General features: G+C 42.8%; 1 long non-coding RNA gene across 1 annotated transcript; it reads right to left on the reverse strand.

The window, feature by feature from the left end:
• Positions 1 to 453: 453 nt before the first annotated feature.
• LOC115293156 lies at positions 454 to 4,535 on the reverse strand. Its single transcript, XR_003909391.1, has 2 exons — positions 4,048 to 4,535; positions 454 to 1,143 (listed from the first exon to the last, which is right to left on the reverse strand). It is a non-coding gene; the product is annotated as an uncharacterized LOC115293156 (long non-coding RNA).
• Positions 4,536 to 4,567: the final 32 nt, after the last annotated feature.

Consider the following 4,567-nt stretch of genomic DNA (forward strand, 5'->3'; position numbering starts at 1 on the left):
TATTTAAAAAAAAATACGAGGATAATATAAGGACAGGCAAGGAGATGCCAGGGAAAGCTTCTCAGAGGGGAACTCAGCTTAGCAAAGATCCAACAATGAACGCCTACTAGGGTTGAGGGGGGGGTGGGGGAAGCCAGGGTGTAGATGGGGGTTCTGCAGCAGGTCCAAAGGCCCAGGAGAAAGAAGGTGCAGCATGCGATTTGAGGAATTGTGGACACCATTGCTAGTGTGACATGTGATGCTCCAAAACATTTATATGAACGGAAAATCCTAAAAGGTGGGACACACTTCAAAAGATGCCACTCTACCAATGACCACGTAAAAGAGCGTCTATCCTTACAATAAAAGGTGTATATGTATATATACTATATACATGTATACATACTCTGCACATTATTACTAATTTCTAACATTAGATTTCTTTTCATGCAGTCATACTCCTTGATTAGAAAATTCTCAGTTTAATAAACATTTCTTTATTCTCATATCCTTTCTAAAAGGAAGACATTGTTACATTCTTGGGGGAAAAATACAGTGAGGTCTCCAAAGAGTATAATAACAATCTGGATGCATATATTTTATATGAATACAGACACAGAAAAATTTCTGAAAGGATAAATTCTAATACTTTAATAGAAGGTGGAAAAATTGGGTACCTTTTTTTATTCTTTTGGCTTATCTCTTCTTTTCAAAAATCTTTGTTTACTATAAACCCTATTTGTGTATTGTACTCTCACAATCCTTTCCTTGCTGGACGCTCACAGTCAGGGAGTCCCCCAAGGGGCTCCCATCTCTAGTAGCCATCACTACCCACTTCCTCCTTTCTGTGTCTTCTACCATTACCTGCATGACGAACGGCAAGTGAGACAAAGGACCAGAAGAACCCCAAACCTTTGTGATCTTAAGGATTTTACTGTCCGTCACTAAGGGAGAAAGGAGGAGGCAGGAGATCAGAAGCACGACAAATACGAGGAAGGAATGACGTTCGCATAAACTTCCAAACTGTCTACAGTTTGAGGCCAGATGCTGGCACACCCCTGAACCTGGAGGCAGCCCGGAGAAGGTGCCCAAGGCAGGTCCCGATCCACTGACGGCTGTGAGGTTATTCTAGGAATCCAAGAATCCGAGGTGTTGCCAGGAGCACTGCTAGAAGAAATGCATCTAGGCTGCATATACACCATATATATGCATACACAAGCCTACGTAGATGGTATTAGTGATCAAATTCGTGACTGTAACACTTCCTTTCTCATTATCTCTCAATCAAAAGACAACTAAAACCATCCCTCTCAAATAAGTATCCGCAGATTCTCTCAATGTTAAAGGGTCTTCATGCTCCAGGCCGAGGACCCTGGCCAAACGCAGGTTTTAGGAGGGGGACAGAACAGAGTTCCCTCCGTAGCTCCTTCACGGAACTGAGTAAACTGCAGCTGTTTCTTAAACTCTCTGAGCCTCGGCATGTACATCCAAAAGTGAGGATCGTAAGAATCCCTTGTGCCTTCCCATGAGGGAAAACTCACTGAACTCAGCCTGCCGGCTGACCATGTGCTCCCCCTCACCCCTCACTAAAGCCGACCAGGGCAGCAAAGCAGCTGATGTTAACAGGCCCTCCAACCTGGAAATGAAAGGCCACTTCACTAGGCCACTAACCAGCCCCGACACAGCTGCCTCTTGGCATTGCCTCTTATCCACAGAAACATACAAAATACATATGTAAAAAAATTATCCACATTATTTCTTTATTTGAATAGGAATATGTAAGGTCCACCTTTGCCTTTAGAGCAAAGTGTAACCTGTTCTTAGAACGTGTGAGAAAGAGCAAATGGCTTATTGATTTATCTACAACCTGAACTGAAAATTATTCTTTAAATATTTATGTTCTCAATGGTTTAGATAAAATGATAGTTAAATAATTCAAGATAATCATGTACTACCTCTCCTTAAGATTCCCACCTCCTTTGATGGTGAAGTAAGTGCAGCTTACTGGGAGGGACACCATTAACGGAATATTAGAAGTCAATGAGTACTTTAAATCAAAACAGCATGATTTAAAAAAATTTAAAGGCCCAACTGGCATGCCACAATGAGACATACATAATATCAGATTCTAATGGAGTTAATGAAAACAACGCATTTTCATCTTCAGGAAAAAAATGTCTTCTCTGCCATAAATCCATAAAGGGATTATCATTAAAGGGAGTATGATTATTATACTCAAACAACCTTTCATATGTTGTTTTGGAGAACAAGCTTTTAGGGAGACCAAGGAATCACACCAACAGTCCCAAGTTATTTTTCTTCTTCACAGTCGGTGTGTTCCACAATAGATACACAAGTCCCAGGTATTTAAATCAGAGACAAAAGAAAATACTGTCCCTTAATAGGATTACATAGAAAAAGGAAACCTCTCTTACTTGAAGAGTCACTAAGGTACTCTTCCTACGGTGAGAACTAATGTTATCTTAATTAGTTAATTATTCATCCCAACCCCCTTGGCTTTGCTCCTAGAGGCATTCGTACCTTCTCCACCACTTGCTGTGTTAACACCAGTTCAATAATTTGCTGATAAAGAATCTTACTGCAGCGTCTAACAGATCGTAGAGATCTCACTTCCTCACTGTACAGATAAGTAAACTGAGCCCCAAAGAACTCAACTATCTTACTGAAAATAAGCTAGTTAGTTGAAAACCTACCCAGAGCATTCTCCAGGCCACATCTCTGAGTACTAGGTGAACAACCTAACTATGCAAGTGACTACCCACGCAGATATCTACCTGATTGCATGAAGAATACTTTCAATGGACCACAGAGCATATTTTAACTGGTAAAATAATCCAAAAGGATATTAGTCATACACCAACCACCTTGGGATAGTAAGTGTAAGGGCAGCATTAATTCAGCTGAATCTCCTCTCAATTATTCTTTTTATTCATAACTACAAAGATGATAGCACCCCAGTAAATTAAGAAGTACGGTAATTTTATTTTCTCGCAGTAAGTACACATGTTATATGTGTTATGTTTTCAACTAGTGAATCAAATCAATATACCAATCCTGAGGCTTAGGCTGTACATATGGGAAATGTGATACCTGTTGTAATTAAAGCTTTTCTGAGATCTAGATTGCAGCACAGATCCTAAGCATTTTAAAGATTCACATTAATTCCAGCCTTTAAAAAATGTATTTACAGAGGAAAGCTTCTTTTGCAATTTATATGTGCAATAACTGTTTCCATTAGCTAAGCGATATTTTGGAATCTGATCAAATGATATTGCATGTCAAGTCCTAACAGCAAGGCTAAGTCCCGTACACTTTTCACATGTGGCCACTGCTCTTTCACCTGTGTCCCAGAAAATCCTAACTTAACAAGTGAAGACAGTGAGTCATATTTGAATGGCTACCTTTCCTTGTAACTCTCCTTCCTAAAAACAAAACTGGATTTGGACTTCCTTCACTGTTACAATTTAGTACTAATATAGGCATCTGTCATACCTCCCCCTCAAGAGAGAAGTGATACACTCCAGCTACACAGAACTTAAAATTCTTTCCAAAACTAAATGTGAAAACCAAAATACCACTCCTAAAAAAAAAAAAGTATGGAGATTTGGCAGACTGAATATTTATGTCAACCTTCAGAAAACACGAAAACATGCAGCCCCACCTCACCAGGAAAATTATTATTTGTGATCGAACTACTCTGTGCTATCTTACATCTTTCATGTATTTCACTTCGTACCCAGTACTCCGGTTCTGCACCCGCTTGACTCTATCAACCCCCAAACGTCTGAAGACGAAGCCACTACAGCAGAACAGCTTTAACATGAACAGTGCAAGAGTTCTGCTCATTGCCGGTGGCGTGATCTTACACTTGACTCAAGCATATTTATTTCCCCCTCTGTTATTTAAAACGGAGGGACCTCAAGCTCGGGATGTGGCTAAAGGGCAGCAACAAGAAAAAAAAAAAAAACCCAAACAAGGAACATGCTAAGAACAAAGGAAACACAAGCCTGTGAACAGGAAATGAAGCAACTCTATACACACAAATACCTTTTGGGGCCGCCAACGTAGGTGAAAGTAAAGGTGGAGTCCGAGTATCTGAAATCTGAAACGAAAAAGTCCTCTTAAAAGCTACCCCTGGAGCGGGTTTTTAAACCTGGTCAGGACTCAGGCCCCCTATTTAGAGCCAAGGGAAGGCCTGGCTGGGCGGGAGGCGTGGGCTGGAGAACCGCGAGGTCCCCTCTTCCGCGCCAAACCGAAGGGGATGCTGAGCACCCCGGGCCGGGTGCCGCGGGAGGCCGCCCCCCGCAACAAGTGCCGGGTGCCATGGCAACGGCGGGAATTTCCCGGTAGGGGCGGCCGGAAGCTGCCCCCGCGGAGCTCGCGGCTGAGAAAGCAAAATCCGATCCCTCTCCCGGGGGAGCAAAATGGACGAAAGGCGACCCCCAGGCAAGGGAGCAGGGCGCCTCGGAAACCCCGGGAATCCCTTCTCTTTCCGGGGCAACGCACTGCCAGTCGGTGGGGACTAGCTGGAGCAGAAGGCGCGGAGATCGGGCCGGCGCTGCCCCCC

This window comes from Suricata suricatta, chromosome 6 (genome assembly GCF_006229205.1).
Source record: "Suricata suricatta isolate VVHF042 chromosome 6, meerkat_22Aug2017_6uvM2_HiC, whole genome shotgun sequence".
Taxonomy (NCBI): domain Eukaryota; kingdom Metazoa; phylum Chordata; class Mammalia; order Carnivora; family Herpestidae; genus Suricata; species Suricata suricatta.